General features: G+C 45.0%; 1 long non-coding RNA gene across 1 annotated transcript; it reads right to left on the reverse strand.

Moving 5' to 3' along the window:
* Nucleotides 1–5296: 5296 nt before the first annotated feature.
* On the reverse strand, nucleotides 5297–19312 carry LOC144330817 (uncharacterized). Its single transcript, XR_013397336.1, has 4 exons — nucleotides 15550–19312; nucleotides 13976–14039; nucleotides 6790–6969; nucleotides 5297–5600 (listed from the first exon to the last, which is right to left on the reverse strand). It is a non-coding gene; the product is annotated as an uncharacterized LOC144330817 (long non-coding RNA).
* Nucleotides 19313–19931: the final 619 nt, after the last annotated feature.

Consider the following 19931-nt stretch of genomic DNA (forward strand, 5'->3'; position numbering starts at 1 on the left):
ATCTTTCTGAGCATTATATTTTTGGGAATCCTGCCTTAGCTGAGAAGCCTGCTTAGGTAGCATTTTCAAGAACCAGTAATACCCACCACTTTACCCTCTAGAGCGTTTCCTCCCACAGCTCCGCTCTGACTGATGTCCCCTTATACTTCCTCCCCATCTCCCTTGTTACAGAGCAATAGCATCACCTGACCCCTTCGAATGCAGCCGCTCTCTTTCAGCTGGCCAGGAGGCAGGCATCCTCTCCCACAGCTAATAAGGAAGTTGTTAACTTCACTGTAGATCGGCTCAACTCAGACAAGCCAGGTATAGCCAACCGATACTGTTCAGAGTTATGCGTAACGCCGGGAGCAACTTGCCCCCAGCAATAACTGAATTGTCTTGATTCAGTGGACTTTCTAAAATGTACCCTCCCCTCAATATTGAAAATCCTCTTCAGGACCAGGGTAGAAAGTGGCTCCCAATACAGCAATGCTTAATTTAATATTGGAATGTTAAATACAATGTTCTGGAATTTAACACGGTCTGCAAGGACCTTGGACTTTCTGAAATTATTTTTTTTATATCGCTGGAATACAGGTTCCTTTTCTTTTTTGGCCACAAAGCAAAGAAGTATAGAAAGAATTACCAAAAGTAAAAGTAAAAAAATAAAAATAAATAAAAACAAAGAATTACCAGGGACCCAGTCTCACGGGACTCAGTGTCAATGGCATATGTCCTGAGCTTGACGTGGGCAATGAGAACTTATTTCTCCCAATCTTGATTCAGCTCCCTAATAATTAGTCTGGTATTCTTTAAGGCAGATTGGTTTTATGGTAGACACACCTGACAGCAATAACTTAAGCATAATCTGAGCATGCTCCTGTAGGGCAGATGCACCTGAATGTGTGTTCTGAGCTCGGGAATCCGGGAGTGGCCAACGCGGAGACTGGTTCCTTGTCTATGAGGAACATCTGAGCATCTCCCATGGCACCTTCCACCCTCGGCCCCCATCCTATGGAACATGGGCCATACCGGGGACCTTTGTTTTGGGTTTAATGAAGGTTGCCAGATGGAGGTTGTTAGAGGGAGGGTGTTAAGTGAAAATGCTGTATAAACTGATGCTCTTTGCAAATAGTTACAATTCTCCTGTACAGCCCACTGCCGCTGGACCCTGTCCCCCTGCCTGTGAGCCCCCAGTAAAATCCCATGTCTCATTTGCTGGCTCTGGGGCTCTTCTTCAGCCTCTTGAGTCTTGTGCCAGAGGCCTTCGAACCCTGAATCCCTGAAAGAGTTGATAGGGGTTGGGCATAACACTGTTTAAGACCAAAAATTTAGAGACTGGCAAATTAGGACTGAATCCCAATTCCAAGGGTATTCTTTAGCCTTGATATTCTTCACCAATATGGGTTTGGAAATTCTAATGTGGACCCTCGATATCACACCCCTCCTCTGTCTGTTTGGGCTCATAAATATTATGGCCTAACCAAGGAAGTAAAACTAAAGTGGATTACTGATCTTTGTTAGGGAGATCGGAACCCTGTTTGTCTAAAAATGGTATCAAGTTATTTCAGTACATGTTGAAGGTGTAAAGAGGACATCCCAACATTTTCTATAAATTACTTTTCTAAAGAGCCTTTCAGCTCTACTTGCCCTGACTTAAAAAGTATTTTTCATTCATCTTCCAGCCACACTCAGACCAGAAACTGATAGCAGTTAGCCTCCTTATCTGTCACAAGCCTAAGCAACTGGTGGCCGATCACCCTATCTCATGCTATTACCTAGGTCGTTAGGAAGCTAAAATTAAAACCTGGTGTCATTAACATACCAGACCAAATACAGAGAAAGCCACAGAAAGTCCAGTTCAGATCCTCTTATAAGTTTCTATTTTAAAAAATAAAATACAGCAAGCTTCAGTGAGAGACCTTAAAATGGGTCACTAGACATCACAGTGAACACGATTTTGTCGTACTATTAATATTTCTTAGCAAATGGCTTTGGGAAGCATGGTGGGAACCCTGATTTCTGTCAGTACCCACTAAATCGTTGCCCTGACTTTATAATCCCACAGCAATGTCTTCATATTTTGTGAAGTCTAGAACCGTTTGCAGCGGGAAACTTGCACACTTATAGCCGAATTGCAAAAAGTCCATCTAAAGTTAAAGACTCACGGGTTGTTTTGCCACCAGAAATGTTCATATATTGGATTTAGGGGTGGGCTCAATTTCCACTTTGTTAATTTAATTAACTTTGTTAAATTAACAATTTAATTAAACAGTTACTTTGCTGACCTTTAGTTAGCTAATGTCTGTTCTGTGCCAGGCACTGGGCAAAGTGCTTGGCTTATGTTATCTCTAATGTGCACAAATCTGAAAGGCAGGTCAAATTGCCAATCCCCATTTACAGTTGAGGAATCTGAGGCTCAGGGAACTCAAATATCTTGCTCAAGTTCACATAGCTGGCAGGTGACAAAGCCTGGATTTGAATCAGGAGTGCTGACTCACGACCGTTGCCACTGTGAAAGCTGTTCCTAATCTATGCGATGTCCTAGTCACCACCTCTACCCCAATACCCTGGCCATGCCCTTCTCTCATCACTTGCACTTGTGGTAGCTTTACTGCTACCAACCAGAAGAGGCCTTCGTAGGTAACTGACTCTGTTTTACAACACTCTAAAAGAGAATCGGAAGAATTTACGCCAAAACTAAAATCGTTGCTTTGGGTAAACTCTAATGTTCAAGTAGGTAATGTTAAACAGGCCCTATTAACCCTTATGCTCTTATCCCTCTGCAATATATTTACATAAATTCCCCCAGACGGCGCTGTCTAAATACATTGGTCTCCATTTCAGATGCTGCCTGGAGTCACTAAGTTTCTCCTGAGATTGGGGAAGGCAACTGGTGATCACTTTCCTTAGCTTTTCCAGGCTTCAATCAAGTTTGCCATGGGCTGTGGATCATGAGGAAAAGTTTCTCTTCTAGAAATCCTCCAGTTAATAAATGAAGAGAGGGTGATAGAATTAGAATATTACCATTTTACAAACCCCTATCAAAGTAAGTCTAGGCAAGGGTCATCCATGGCTGCTACCTCACAGAAAGAGAGACAGCTGGTCATTATGTGCCTCCTCGTAGATATGAAATGCTACTTAGGAAGGATTCTTGACAAAAGTATTGTGTCTGGATCAGATCAAATTGATTTTAGATTCACCTAACAATTGTGAAATTGCCAGAATCAAAATGGAGTTGCCAATGTTAAAAATCAAAACAAACCCTGACAAATAGACCCATGGAAGACCATGAAGACAGGTTGTCATGCTTGTATGCCTAATAACAAAACTATCACAAAAGCCTCAAAAACCACAATCTTGCACAACGGCCACTGCAACCTTACACAAAAAATACTTCTACGAGGACATCAGACCAGCAACTGCCTGTCCAACTGCATCGGGATCACCTTTGTTATTAATCTTTATGGCCAAGTATAATCACTTCAGAACAATTATGTAATCCTCCTTATTTTTTCCTTTAAAAACCTTTTTCTTTACCTCCCTGAATCCATGCATAGTTTACTATGGCAGGCATATTCCTATTGCAATGATCTATTTCCAAATAAATATTTTCTTTTAGAAAGCATTTCTCTGTCATTCAGGTTGACAATGTAAGAGGAAATCTCTTTGCTGTCATTGTATAGAAGATGTGGAGACATTCTCTGTATTGGCATTTTTCTATGTCCACCCTTGATGAAAGCAAAGGATGGAATGTTAAAGGGCAACTGAGTCAAGACTTTCCACAGCAGTATTGGTTAATGAGGTCCATCCAGGATATAGCTTTCCAGTAATCAATTTGATCCCAGAATAGTGTAAGAGACCCAGAAGAGTACACATAGTCAGATACCAAAATTCACCTTGAAAAATCTTAGACTGTTGTCCAAGCATGGTGGCTCATGCCTATAATCCCAGAACTTTGGGAGGCTGAGGTGAGCAGGTCATGAGTTCAAGAGATTGAGACCATTCTGGCCAACATGGTGAAACCTCATCTCTACTAAAAATACAAAAAATTAGCTGGGTGTGGTGGCATACGCCTGTAGTCCCAGCTACTCGGGAGGCTGAGGCAGGAGGATCACTTGAACCCGGGAGGCAGAGGTTGCAGTGAGCTGAGATTGTGCCACTGCACTCCAGCCTGACCACAGAGCAAGACTCTGTCTTAAAAAAACAAAACAAAAACAAAAAGAAATCTTATACTGTTTTCAGAAATCATACTTTTAGCAATTATATCAATATTAATTATTCTAAAATATATATAGTAAGGCAGGTAAGTAATTATGTTAATATTGTCTGCAACCAAGATTTTAGGTAGAAGAAAGAAGATATATAAATATAAAATCAAAGGAGCTAAATTTAAAAAAACCCTGTGATACTAAATTCAAACTCAAAATATTAGTATGAACCCATGATGCATTTTCTTCAAAGTCGTGTTTTCAATTCTGTCCACTGAAAAAGGCTGGGAACAATGACCAACTCTTAAGCAATGGGCAGCCCTAAAGCCAACTTATAATTTATTTTTTCTTGTTTTTTTTGAGACGGGGTTTCACTTTTATTGCCCAGGCTAGGGTGCAGTGGCACAATCTCGGCTCACCACAACCTCCACCTCCCAGGTTTAAGCAATTCTCCTGCCTCAGCCTCCCAAGTAGCTGGGATTACAGGCATGTGCCACCATGCCCAGCTAATTTTTGTATTTTTAGTAAAGACGGGGTTTCGCCATGTTGGTCAGGCTACTCTCAAACTCCTGACCTCGTGATCTGCCTGCCTCAGCCTCCCAAAATGCTGGGCCCGATCCTATAATTTTTAAAAATCATTGGCAAATGATATTTAAATGAACCAACCCTCCTTGGAGAAATCACTGACCATAGTTCTGGGGCAGGAAAAGTACATGTATGTGCCTAGCACATTTATCATACCAGACAGCAAGGAATTTACTAAAAACTGATTGTTTCAAAGCATTTAGAAGCCAAAAAGAAGTGGTTATCACCAGGAAACTATGGAAAACTTTAGAACAAGTAAGAACAATGACTTTGATGAATTTAAACAAATCAGATGTGTTAAAATCTGTGAGATCATAATTACACTTGACAGCAAATACTCACTGACCACGTTTAGTGGATGCCAGGGAACCACATTATCCACCTGAAAACACGAAAATACAGGGCAGGAATCAAGGGTTTTGCCTGTCCTTGCTGTATAAACAGTATATCAGGGTCATTTTTCAAGGTAAAGTTTCTCTTTGTGTAAGTCTTTCATAAATGAAGGAATGATGGAATTAAAATATTACCATTTTGCAACCCCTGCTGAAATAATGGATGTAAACAGATCATCAGTGGCTGCTGCATCACAGAGACAACTGGTCCGTATGCGTCTCCTAAGAGAAGTATGCAATATTTCTAATGGAGGATTCTTGGCAAATAAGTTCGACTTGAATCAGATCAAACTTCCAGTTCTAGAGTCTAGCATTTATAGGAAACGCTGGTCAGAAAAAATGGTTGCAGATGAAATGCACTTCAGGGTTGCAATCAGCAAAACACAAAATGTGAGAAACTGCAGGACAATGCCTCTGTTTCTTCCTATATAAACTGAAAAAAAAGGAGAGAAGAAACCTGCACATTAAAAAAAGTGTTTAAAGAATGTTGAAACAAACCAACTCTTAAAAAATAAAAAAGGAAAAAATAATACAATTAGAGAAATTTGAATGTCGTCTATTTTTAAGTATGATAATAGTTATGTGGTTTTAGTTTTTTAAAAGAGTTCTTATCATTTACCAATACATATGGACATCGTTATGGATGAAATGCGTTGCTGCCTTGGATCTGCCTCAAAAGAATCCATTTGGGTTGAACAGGGTGGCTAGTGTGGTGCGGGGAAGCAGACAGGAAACAAGATTGGGCATGAGCTTACTCTTCCCCATGCTGGGTGATGGCATACGGGGGTTTATTAACTCATTACGTTATTCTCTCTTCTTTTGCTTATGTTTTAAATTTTCTATTAAAAAACATCAGAATGTGAAAAATCACACACACACAAACACACATCGTGCTCTTGTTTTTGAACAGAGGATCTGGGTCAATAATTGGGTGAATGGTGATTTTTATAAAATAATCAAGTCATTTACCTCCTTAAGGATAATAATGAACATGTTCTCATTGGAAAGCTGCCCAAGAAGAGACTACTCAACCATAGTATCATGTGCTGAATTCTCTTTATTTCACATTCTTGATCTGGCCTTACAGAAAATTTGAGTGAAGATTTCTGAATTAAAAGGAAAAATTTGGAAGTCGAAGTACTAAAATGAGTATTGAAACATGAGAACTGTTCTACCTTCTCAGCATCTAAGTAGTGTAAAATCTCTCCCCTGAGCTGGGATTCACATCCAGGTGGGTGCAAAGTGAAACAGAAATAGCGCATGCAGGCACAAAGCCAGTAGCCTGGGAGTCAGGGGGGATGGAGGGAGAATGGGAAGATTGTCCACTTGAGACTAAGCCTCCGGAATTTGCAGGAATTGTGGGGATCACTGCAGCATAATTTAAAGTTCTATAGAGTTTTGTCTGAATCTCCAGTGGTCAGGGAAATCTGAGCTGATGACACGGTTACAATTATACTACATGCCATTCATAAATTATCATTCCAGATGATGTACTAAGCAGTTTACATTAATTGCCTTGTTGAACCTTTATAACTCTCTTGCCCCAACCACCATGACATAGATATTATCACCACATTTTGACAGAAAAGAAGAAGAAGGTCCAGGGAAACTGAGTAACTTACTCAAGGTCACACAGCTGGTGAGTGAGGTAACTTGTCCTCTAACCTAGGGCAGTCTGCCTGCAAAACTCTTTCCCCACAGTCTGTGTTTCACTTGCCATGGAGCAGCACTTTATGGACACCCGTGGTTGTTGTCGCTGCAGGGGTCATACACAGAGCATTTCCTGGGTAAAAATTCTAATCCTTGCAAGAAAGACAACAGCACATTTGGGAAAGTCAGTGAGTTCTGAAGACGGATCGTGCCTCGGTCATTTATCTAGGCAGCAAATGTAAAAGCGTTCAGAGAGTCTGGCAGGTGCTGGTGAAAAACAAAAAATAAGAATGTGTATTTCCCAGCTCCTTTTTCCCATTATCTTATATCACTTTTAAATAGATCATGAAGGATATTTTAGACAAATGCAGCCCCTTTTCCCCTGTGGCAATTAATGCAATAAAAGCTAATTTATTTAGCATCCTATTGATTAGAAAGCAGTGATACAATACAATGAGAATTGATGACCACAAACATGACTCAAACGCGGCCAGATATCCTAAAGAAGTTTATGACTCATCATCAAAACACAATTATATTCCAGAGAGGCCAAGTATTAAATGTATTTTATTGAATTAAGTTTATCTGACACTGTTCAGCCACAAATGGTCATGTGAAATCCATAGAACCAGAATACCTGATTAGCCAGAATAACACATTCTCCGACCACACTGGCTTTTCTACCATTGGATCTAGACAGACATGACCCTCTGCAACATACATATTTACCGCATCACTTGAAGATTGTGGAAAGGATAGACTTAGAGCTGAACTGGAAAGTATATGACAGAAAAATGTGTGGAGACAGTTATTTCATAATATATCATTTCTAAGAAGAAATTAAGCACTATAATTTGGGAGCCTGCAGTGATGCCTCGGCGCATTGAGTGAGGTCCCTGGCATCAATTTTGTTTAAGAAATACCATGTGTAGAGGGCCTGTGTATGCCCAATAACTGGCAAGGGCTCCTAAGTGGCAGCTATTGTTCTTATGATCATATTATAATTATTAAATCATGATGCTTGTCTTATAGGTATTTATAATAGAACTAGGTTGGTAGAAACTGGCTTGTGTTGTCTTTTATCTTCAAAAGAGGAATAGGTGTGTGTCTTTGGTCTTACTTTGAGTTAAGATTTACTTAAACATAGTGCAATCTAATAATCACCAAACTATTCCTTCATTTTCTGCTTTTAATTTATCTCAAACAAGCAAATAAATGAAAAGCAGGCATGAGACAAAAAGGCTATTTTCCACAAAATCTCTGTGGAAAAAGGGCTGTGAGCCCAGTTGTTGTGTAAAGTTCCTCAGTCCAGAGAAGGCAGCAGAGAAGGCCAGTGTTGGCGGGGTGCAGTGGTTCACGCCTGTCATTCCAGCTTTGGAGGCCGAGGTGGGCCAATTGCTTTGAGCTCAGGAGTTCAAGACCACTTTGGGCAACATGGCAAAACTGCATCTCTACAAAAAATACAAAAATTAGTGGGGCGTGGCCACCATGTGCCTGTAGTCCCAGCTACTTAGGAGGCTGAGGTTAGAGAATCATTTGAGCCTGGGAAGTGGAGTCGAGATCGTGCCACTGCATGCCAGCCTGGGTGACAGAGTGAGACCCTGTCTCAGGAAAAAAAGAGAGAGAATGCCAATGTCGTCGTTGTCTCTCTGTCTCTCTCTGAGTCAGTGCTCTCCAGAGAAACAGAGCCAGTAGGATATGTATCTCTGTACAGAAAGATTTCTTTTAAGGAATTGGCCCATGCAATTAAAGGTTGGCAAATCTAAAATCCACAGGGTGGGCTGGTTGACTGAAGACCCAGGAAAAGCCAACGTTTTGGCTGGAGCCCGAAGGCCAGCTTTCTGCCGCAGAATCCCATCTTGTTGAGGGAGGTCAGTCTTTTGTTCTTTTCAGGCCTTTGACAGATCAGATGAGGCCCACCGGTACTAGGGAGGGCAACCTGCTTTACTCACGGTGCACAGATTAAAATGGTAATTACATCCAAAACACCCTCACAGAAATATCCAGAATTGTGTTTGACTACATACCTGGACACCATGGCCCAGCCAAGTTGATACAGAAAATTAACTATCATAATCTCTAACATCTCCTTCTTTCCCTCTGTCTCTGTCTCCATCTCTCTTTCTCTCTCTCTCTATCTTTCTCTCTCTCTCTCTCTCTGTCTCTCTCTCTCACACACACACACACACGCGAGCAAAGTTTATCACAAAGTAAGGAAGAAATGCTGGGTGCAGTGGCTCACGCCTGTAATCCCAGCACTTTGGGAGGCCAAGGTGGGCAGATGACCTGAGGTCAGGAATTTGAGACCAGCCTGGCCAACATATCAAAACCCCATCTCTACTAAAAATACAAAAATTAGCCAGGCATGGTGGCACATGCCTGTAGTCTCAGCTACTTGGGAGCTGAGGCAGGAGAATCACTTGAACCCAGGAGGCGGAGGTTGCAGTGAGCCGAGATTGCGCCGTTGCACTCCAGCCTGGGCAACAGAGTGAGACTCCATCTCAAAAAACAAACAAAAAAACAAAGTGAGGAAGGAAGCATCAAGGTGTGATGCCAACAACCAAAGCTATCTTGAGACCCTCTGAGAAGGCCATACCTGAGGACAAGAGCACTGAGCATTATTGCATCAATTCCAAATAGGACTTCATCTCTTCTTTCATGAGAAAAATAATTCATTGATTCTGAAAAACAGCATTCATTATCTACCTACGATGCCATTTTTGAAACTTCTCAGGTAAATATTTTTCTATCCCCATCTCACAGATAAAGAAACTCTTTTCAGTTAGGTGACAGGCCCCAGCATCCATTGCTAAAAGATGGAAGAATCTAAATTTCAACACAGGTCCTCAAATATCTCTTGTGATTTCTCTCCATGCTGCCCCACAGATAAGGAAAACAACAATGTCAGCAAATGTCTCTAACAGAAGAAACCTGCAATGTTGAGTGTGAAGTAGTACACTTTGTTCCAGGATTCCATCTCCGTTTAGGGGATGTGTGGGAAGGAGCACTCACAGATAGATATACATCCAAGCCCATGGCCTGCAAACCAGAACCTCTCCTTCTAAAGAGATTTGTAGATGCTTATGGGAGCAAGAATTGCCCAACCTACCACACTCTCTAGGCAAACATCATCTGTTGGAGATTCCGACTGAGGCCCTGGAAAGGCTCCCACATGGGCCATCTGCCAGGCCTCTGATGTCGGCCAACTGCCAAGCTTAGGCTAACGGTTGCTTGTAGTTGGTGGCAGAGCTGTTCCAGAGAACTACTGAGATATAGGCAGCTGATGACAAGGCTGCTCTTTTGTCTCTAGCTGGCCCCACACAGCACTCTGAGCAACCCACTCCAGGGGCCCTCTTGGGAAACCACGTCCTTGGATCATGCTTAGCACTGCCCTTGTTCTAGCCGGGCGTGGTGGCACGCGACTGTAATTCCAGCTACTCAGGAGGCTGAGGCAGGAGAATCACTTGAACCCGGGAGGTAGAGGTTGCAGTGAGCCGAGATCGCACCACTCTACTCCAGCCTGGGCAAAAGAGTGAGACTCCATCTCGAAAAAACGGAAAAAAAAGAACTGCCCTTATTCATGGCTGGATGTTCAGAGGGTGGAAACATGGAGAAGGTGGTTGTTATAGAAGCACTTGTGCTGTGTGCTTTTAAAGTTTGGGTTCGGATTAGTTCTGGGAACGTGGTTTACCTTCTTTCTTCCTCCTGTGCCCTCTTTCGACCCTCCACACAACTTTGTACATCAAATGGCAAAAAGTATCCTATTCCTGCCTTAGTTCGTTATCTGACCTACAGTAGGACCAGAGGCCTGGAAAATGGGGGAGAAGCCGAGTGTGTGGTAGAACCACAGGTATTCTAGATGCAGGCATGCCTGAGAATCACACCCCAGTCCATGGCATGCCACCCACCTGGGACTTCAGAGGAAGCTAGTTCCACCACGGCTGTCTCCTAGTGAAAGCGACACAGGAGGGCCTGCCTTCCCCTCTGCAGTGCCTCTTGCTGCAAACACTTGGCCAGTACACATTTGCCAAACCTCTGAATGTCAGAGCCAAGCTGAAAACCAATGCAAGATCCATCTATCTAAGACAAGGCAGCTATGGGCATGTCCAAATTATAGTTGCAGAGGGGTAATCCCAGGCTGTTTAGGACAAAGATAACAATCAGAAACCAGGAAAATGGTTGCTTTAATTCAAAAGCCACATTACTAGCAATAAAGTGATAACCATGACAGGATTCCTGTGCAGAGGGTCCTGCACCAGGAAAAAGACAACATTAACTCATTCGTATCTGAAAACATTAGCTATGATGTACTTACTATTATTATCACTATTTTCTAGTGAGGAAACTGACTCAGGGAGCGTAAACTTGCACAAAGTAACTCAGCTAGTGAATTGGTACCACCAGGATTGGAAGCCAGGAAGTCTGATTCCCAAGTCTAAAAACGTAACCACTCTATTATACTGCATTCTGATTGTATAACGTTTTTATGCTTATGAGGCATTGTCAGGCCTGTTGTCTGTTGAGATTTATCATTTTTTTAAATTCCTCCATCTTATTTTGCATAATAGTATCACATCTATTGGTTTATAATAAAGACTATAATAAAATTGTATGTTTTCTGGCCAGGCATAGTGGCTCACACCTGTAATCTCAGCGCTTTGGGAGGCTGAGGTAGGAGAATAGCTTGAAGCAAGGAGTTCAAGTCCAGCCTGGGCAACAAGGCAAGATCCATCTCTACTAAAAATTAAAAAAAAAAAAAAAAAAAAAAAAACCTGGGCACAGTGGTGTGCACCTGCAATCTAGCCTGGGCAACAAAGCAAGACCCCGTCTCCACTAAAAAATTTTTTAAAAAGCTGGGCGTGGTGGTGCACGCCTGTAGTCCCAGCTACATGGGAGGCTGAGGTGGGAAGATTGCTGGAGCCCAGGAGTTTGAGGCTGCAGTGAACTAGGATCGTGCCACTGTACTCCAGCCTGGGCAACAGAGAAAGACCCCATTTCTTTAAAAAAAAATGTTTACCAAATATTTTATAATTTAAATTTTTTCCCACTAAATAAGATCCTATCTGTGCCGTTTCTCCACAATTTTCCAAATACATGACTTTTACTGGGCTAACCAATTTTACCCCAAGGAGGCTGTTGAAAACATGAGATCACATACTCACAAGGGAAGTGTGTACTCCTTTCCTTACACCATGTTGCTTCTTTTAGGTCACAGTGAGGTTTAGTTTCTTTCAAGACTGTTTCTATTTTATCAGAAATTAAGACCTTGAATTAAGTACTAATTCATTTTCACATCTCAGTGAATGAGATGAAAGGAAACTGAAGTGAGATTTGAGTTTTTTGGTTTTCACTTTTGGGGAGAGATTTCTTTTTTTAACACGGGGTCTTCCTGAAGTCATACCATGGAGATAATCTCATTTGGGGTCTGTAGGTAGGTGAGCAACCTGTTTCAAGATGAAAAGAAATTTTATAGGGTTTTAAAAGATGTCATTCCAATGCCTTAAACAGTCCTGATAGTGTTACAGGCAATACTATGACCTGACTCTTCACATAGTTGCTGTGACATCATAACATCTTTGTTTTTTGAGATGAAGTCTCACTCTTGTCCCCCAGGCTGGAGTGCAATGGCACAATCTTGGCTCAGTGAAAACTCCGCCTCCCAGGTTCAAGCGATTATCCTGCCTCAGCCTCCCGAGTAGCTGGGATTACAGGCACCTGCCACCACACTTGAATAATTTTTGTACTTTTAGTAGAGACGGGATTTTACCATGTTGGCCAGGCTGGTCTCAAACTCCTGACCTCAGGTGAACCGCCTGCCTTGGCCTCCCAAAGTGCTGGGATTACAGGTGTGAGCCACCGCGCCCAGCCTGTCATAACATCTTTAAGCCTCAGTTTTCTCAACTACAAAATTGAGCCAGTAATATCTACTTCTTGGGTTTAGTAAGATGTTACTAAAATACTAAAGACGGCCAGGCACGGTGGTTCACGCCTGTAATACCAGCATGCTGGGAGGCCAAGTCAGGCAGATCACTTGAGTCCAGGAGTTCAAGACCAGCCTGGGCAACATGGTGAAACTTCTTCTCTATAAAAAATACAAAAAATATAAGACAGGCGTGGTGGCATGCACCTGCAGTCCCAGCTACTTGGGAGGCTGAGGTGGGAGGATCACCTGAGCCCAGGAGGTTGAGGCTGCAGTGAGCCATGATCACGCCATTGCACTCCAGCCTGGGTGCCAGAGTGAGACCTTATCACAAACAAAAAAGACCTAACACAACGCCTGACACAAGGATGCAAAGAATAACAGCTGCAATTTCCACGATTTCCCTAGTCAGAGCTCTACCAGTCACCAGCTGTAACTCTTCTAGATTCAGTTTCCTTGTATGTGTATTTAAATGTCAAAGGGTCCTGCTGACTGGGACTCCCTGTAATTCCATGATGTCCTCTGTCCCCCTGCCGCCCAGCGTGCTGCTGACTGCCCCCACTGGGCTGGTACTCAGACCTCGCCCAGGCTCCTATTAGCAGATTTTCACATCTCCGCCCACATCTACTATCTCCAAGATGTCTGCACTGAGCTAAGTGTGCCCGTTATACACTACTCAAGCACTTGCACAAGTGTGAGGTACACAAAACGAATGTTGGGCTGAAGAAAACTCAACGTGGAAAAGAAAGGGGAGACCCAAGTTTGCCAAAGAATTTTCTAATGTTCTTAATAATCTACAGTTGGCAGAGCTAATGGTTCCCCCAAGCAGTGGAAGTGTCTCTTTTGCATTCTTCCAACACTAGCATGCCCCAGCCCAGAATAACGGCAGCACCACCTCTCTACCCATTGTCATCACATTTGCTTGGAAACTGGACCAAAGAGTGAAGCAAACCAAGGATAAGCTTAGTAAACCATAGGATGCTGAAGGAATAAAACAGTAATTACACACTAGCCACTGCTTACCGAACACTTACTGTGCATCTAAGTACAACCATGTAGACATCCTCACAACAATCCTACGATGTAGGTACCTATTTATGAAGTAGGAATTTTAATTATCCTCATTTTCAGATGAGGGAACTGAGGCAGAGAGAGGTGAGGTGGCCCATCCTCAGAACCCTTCTTCACCACCACATTATACTGCCTATGATACAAGAGTAACAGTGATGATAGCTTACATGTAGTGAGCATCTGCAATGCACGGGGTGCTTTATCAATGGAACAGGAAAAAGGAAACGGTTCCTGTAAAGAAAAACAAAAAATAAAAACAGCTTGTAGATGTCCATATTTTAGGCAAGAAATTCATCTCAGAGGTTCATGGTGTTTTTAATGTATTCCAGTAGTCTTCAACCCTAGCTACACTTTAGAACAACCTGGGGACCTTTTAAGCAATAGCAATATCTAAAACCTACCCCAGACCTGGGTGTGGAACCCAGATATCAGTAATTTTTTAAAACTTTGCAGATCACGCTTGTGCCCAGCATGTTGAGAACCACTGGTTTACTTCATTCAAACATACTTAGGATATTTTTCTGTTGTGAACATGATTGGAAAGAAAAAAAAAATGTCAACAAAGAAAAATAAATATTATACAAGAATTTGGAGACTTCTTCAAAAAGAAAGAAGAGTCAGGGCCTGTAGAATCAGGAGAAGAGAATATCTGGAAAGAGCTCTAGCCCAGGTGGAGACCCTGAAGATCCAACAACAGGACAATAGGCGAGACCCTGAGGGGAAAGATGGCATGGGAGGCTGCAAAAAGTGGATACAACACTTCATTCCTTCTGTATCCGTGCCCTTTGCAATACGGCTTTGGAGCTTCTCCCATTCAAACGTGGCATCTATTTCTCCTCCCCTTGAATATGGGCTGACCCTGTGACTTGCTTTGATCAGCAGAATGCAGTGGAGTCCCAGTTCAAGCCCAGGTCTCGGAAACCTTGCATCCCACGCACTCACCATGTCCACAAACAAGCCTAAGGCTCATCTGCTTCAAGTTGACAGACCACGTGGACCAGAGCCCAAGTGTCCCAGCCAAGTCTCCAGACATGTGAGAGGGTCCTAGCAAGATTAGCAAATGGACCCGCAGTTTCTCGAATACCCATATGAAAATCCGGCAGAAGTTGGAAGAGCCACCCAGCTGATCCTAAATTGCTGATACACAGGATTATGATCACTGAGTCTGGGGATGATTTGAGGACAGTTGTGTTGAATTAGCTAAATAGTCAGTGAGACGGGGGAGAGACATGAGAGGGTAATGTCTAGCAGTCAGTTTTAAGTTGTTATCTGGTCTGGGCTGTAAACCCCCTTAAACCACCCCAGCTAGGCCCAAATCTTCCATAAACACACAACCCTGGTGAATGATGCCTTTCCTAGTGCATAGTGGGAGGGGTGGAGAAGGTAATAACAGGAGCGAAGTCGTGGCAGGAAAGATGCAGAGGGGGCTTCACAGCTCCACAGAGGCAGGAAACCAGAGTGGGAGGTCATCAGGAAGAAAAGCAAATCCCCCAAAGAATCCCCAGAGCAGTGAGGGAGGGGAGATTGGACAAGCCAGAGCATGTGGAATGGGCCTTGGGTGAGTCTGTTGGAATATAAAAGAAACGGGTGACACTGTCAGGCTGGAGGGCTGGAAACACCTGCAGCAGACCCCCGTCCAATTCTCACACCCACCCTGACAGGGAGAGATTTATCACCCTCATTTTATCAGTGAGAAATCCAAGGATTGGAGAGGTTAAGTAACCTCCCCAGGATGACTCACCCGGGAAGTGGTGGAACCAGGTGTGCCTGACTCAAGCTCTCCGAGTAGATCTAATGAGCAAGTCAGAATTCTGAACGTCTTTTCCCGAAACTCCAAACTCCCAGGTCCTCACTGCACTAGTGAATAGCACAGAGGGGCGGGGCAGGGAATAACAGGAAAAATAAAGGAAGAAATTGTCAACAAAGAAAAATAAATGTTGTACATGAATGTGGAGCCCTCCAAATTCTTATCTGAAGCGTGAATAAAGTGATCCCAAATCCTCAGATCCAGATTCTCCCATCCCAATCAGCCGCCTGAGACTTTTCACTCCAATGAGCACTCCTGTTGGCTTCCTTGATTTCCCCTCCACTGTTTTCAACAGAAGTCAGTGTGTCAGCTCCTGTGCTCACAACGTCCTTCCCGCCCCTGGAGGGACTGGTCCTCCATCAGGAGCTGAGAAGCAGCCTGGGGTCACATGAACACTTTCCACTCACTCCAGTCACCCAATTCCTCCTCCCCAGAGTTTGTGCTCTGCTCCGAAGCGCAGAGCAAGCCACGCACACACATACAGACACTCACACACACGTACACACGCCACACACTAACATACACACACCACAAACATACACTCACCACACATTTGCACACACACCACCCACATACATATCACACGCACCACACACTTGCACACACACTCGCGCACACACACATACATACACTCGCACACACACGAGTGTTTGCTGCTCCTCACGTGGTACAGTAGGGAAAACCAAGACACGCTCGGGGTTACAGGGAACATCTGAACCGAGAAGAGCCTGCCCGGTAGCTCCTGTTCCCACCCCCCTCTCTCTCTCTGGAGACACAATCAGTCATGTGTGTACCCTAAGAATTTCCCCCCTAAAAAACTGTGGCCGGGCGAGGTGGCTCACGCCTGTAATCCCAGCACTTTGGGAGGCCTAGGCGAGTGGATCACCTGAGGTCAGGAGTTCGAGACCAGCCTGACCAACGTGGTGAAACCCCATCTCTACTGAAAAAAAAAAAAAATTGGCCAGGTGTGGTGGCACATGTCTGTTATCCCAGCTATTTGGGAGGCTGAGGCAGGAGAATTGCTTGAACCCGGGAGGCGGAGGTAATAGTGAGCCGAGATCGCGTCATTGCACTCCAGCCTGGGCGACAGAGCAAGACTGTGTCCAAAAAAAAAACAGAAAAACAAAAACAACTACCGCTTGATTTCTCTTTCAACTTCCAAGAGAATAGGCTTGATTACACCTCCCCAGGTCGCCTGGAGGTGGGAAAGCGGACAATTAAGCCCATTTCTTCCCCATCTGCTCGGGTTTTGTCTTGCGTATCTGCCCGCTGGCGCTTCAGAGTCTGGAGGAATCCCGAGCGGCACCTCCCTCTCCCTGCATCCCCGGCAGAGAATTCCCCTCCCCGCGCGGGGGAGCCCATCCCTGAGGACTCGGGCAGGTCAGATGAGAATTAGAGGAAAGTGAAGCGCCTTCTCCTCGCGCTGAGGGCAAAGCCAGTGTGCAGCCTCCCGTGGGTGAGGAGCTTTTATGACAACGAATCCTGTGTTTTATGGGAGGGCGGTGTGGAGACAGCGCGGGCCGAGTCCCTGGGTTCCGGGGCATGACCGTGGGCGTCTCCCGCGGTGACTCAGAAATGCTGCCTCACACCATCTCGCACCATCTCTGTGGAGGCCGTGACCTTCATTCACTGGATGTCTGTCACTGGGGGGGGGGGGTGACCTCGCAGTTGTCAGAGCCACTCTCCTGGGGCTCAGGACTGGGGTCACCCCCCCCACCCCCACCCGGCACTTCCAGCTTCATCTCTCGGGGCGCTCTGTTTACTCCTCCTAGGCCTGTGCCTGAGCTGCTGGCTACCTTAAAATGTCCCCTTGGAGCTTCTGCGCTTCCCACACACTTCCTGTTGCTAATAGCTGAGGCCGAGCTTAGCACGACTGCTTGCAGGATAAAGACCAGGGCCTGCGGGGCCAGGTTTCAGCAGGCAATGAGGACCCCACTTACCGTCACCCACGTACCTTAAGGGACCGCCTGGGTTCCCTCACATCCAGTGAACTGCCAGCCCTACTTCCAGCCCTCCAAGTCTGGAAAATCACAGGAGTGGAGGGAGAGGAGCCCAGGGGCTGTAGCTGGGGAGCCCTGGCTTAGAATTCAGAAGGGCTGGAGTTAGAATCCTGTGCTTTCACTGAGTGTCCTGGGCTGTTATTGAACCTCTCCCAGCCTCTTGGTAAAAGGGAGATTCTACTGCTTGCCTCGCGGGGTTGTGTCAAGATAAAGGGGCCACAGAGAGTAGGTGTGAGCTCAGTCCACCCATGTGGCAGGTCAGCTCTGCCCATGTCTCTAGAAACCGAGGTCAGGGCTTCAGCCCAACCCTTTCTGTCAGTGGAGGGTGAGGTGAGCTATTTCTATCCCCTTTAAGCCTCCACTCCACATCTGTGGGTTGGGGGTGCATCTCCTGATTTTTCAGCCTTTCCACAATGGCAGGAGGTCACACAGCAGCCTTGAGGTGAGGACACTGCGTGGCCCAGGTGAATGTGGTACTCGCTGTACCCAAGCGCTAGATAGAGGGGACCAAGGCAGGCTTCAGGAAGAAGAAAGGCCTTTCAGGCCTGAGGGTAGCAGGAGCCCAGATGGCAGGCACTGGGGAGGGGAGGGCCTCAACCCTTAGCAGTGCCTTTCCCAGATCCCTTTTGGAAAGTGACCGGGTGCTCCCGCCTCTCCGCTGGCTCTTATTAGGGGCCTCTGAGTCTGTGGCACCTGGGATGGCTTTGGGGCCTTGAATGTCTGTGGGCCCCGTCAAGCCCCAGCCTCGGGCCTTCAGGCCGGGAATCCACCAAGGTCTCTTTGCAGCAGCTCCCTGGGCTCCTCTGCATTGCCCCCTTCCTCCAGGAGGAATCTGCCAAAGGGACAGGCTCCTGCCTTCTGGCCAGGGACAGAGCCCATTGTCCTCCCCATCCCCTCTGGTGATTCCAGAGGCAGGCAGACTCAGGATCAAAGGCTGCTGACAAGCTGTAGGATTCTGGGCAAAGTACTCAGTCTCTCTGAGCCTGTTTCCTCCTCTGTAAAATGACAATCATAGGCCCTGTGAGATTTCCATGAAATGGTATCTGTGTCAGGACCCAAAGTAAGTGGTTGGCAAATGATAGCGTTATTTCATTGCGTGGGGACATCTGGGAGGAGCGAGAAGAGTCACAGTCAGCTGCAGAGCAGAGCACACTGGACTGAGAAGCAGATCTGAATTCAAGTCCAGTTCTGCTTAATAGCCGTGTGTCCTTAGACAAGTCCCTTGACCTCCAACCAATGAGAAGAACAACGCGTCTCTCAGCACAGTTGTGACAATGCCTGTGGAAGCACACAGTGTCCAAGGGCTGCCATCGTCAGGCATTGTTTCACAGACTCAGAATGTGAGAGCAGCAGGAGGCCCTGCACACATCTTCACAAGGGCATGTAGCATGCCTGATTTAATGTCACGTCCCTGAATCACTCGAACACCGGAGGCAGAGGTCGTCATGAGCCAAGATCGCATCACTGCACTCCAGCCTGGGCAACAGAGCAAGACCCTGTCTCAAAAAATCATAATAATAATAATAATAATGATAATAATGCCACGTCCCTCTAGCACAGAGCCCCACACTAATCAAAACTTGGTAAATGTTCGTTTTTGAATTAGTTGATTTAGCCCAACTCTTCTCACTTTATAGAGGAAAAATAAATTCTGAAGGATAGAGGAGACCAAAATATTTATGGAAGAGCTGAGGCTGCACCCCAGATCCCCAGTTTCTGGCTTCCTGGTTCACATTCTAGAAAATACCTCCTTCGGTACCAGGAGCACTCCCACTACCCATCGCATCAGTCCCAGCTTTTTTTGCATTCAGTTTTCAGATTATTAATCCCCAAACCTGGCCTTCTGCAAAGCAAGGTTAGTCTTTGAGATCAGAGGATTAGGAAGCCGCCTTCCAACCTTGAGAGGCGCAGCCCCCACATCTTTCCATCCCCAGTCACCCCAAGCCAGTAGCTGTCAGATACTCAAGAGTTAGCAAAGCAGGCACCTGGCCAAGGTCATGCTGATACCTGCCTGGCCACATAGCCAGACCCTCTCCTGGGTGTCTACAGGGACCTCCAAAGCACAGCTCTAAGGGGGTAGTCATGGCGAATTTAGTGTATCAGGATGAGGAAACTGAACGGTGTTGGTTGTATGTATGCTCCTTCAGAACAAGTTCATTATTCATTTTTGGAAGACCAAAATGCTATAGCATTTTGGGTTTTGTTGGTTTTTTTTTTTTAATTCTTTTTATTTTTAGTAGAGATAGGTCTCACTATGTTGCTCAGACTGGTCTTGAACTCCTGGGCTCAAGCGATCCTCCTGCATCAGCCTCCCCA

Source organism: Macaca mulatta, chromosome 8 (genome assembly GCF_049350105.2).
Source record: "Macaca mulatta isolate MMU2019108-1 chromosome 8, T2T-MMU8v2.0, whole genome shotgun sequence".
NCBI classification, from domain to species: Eukaryota; Metazoa; Chordata; class Mammalia; order Primates; family Cercopithecidae; genus Macaca; species Macaca mulatta.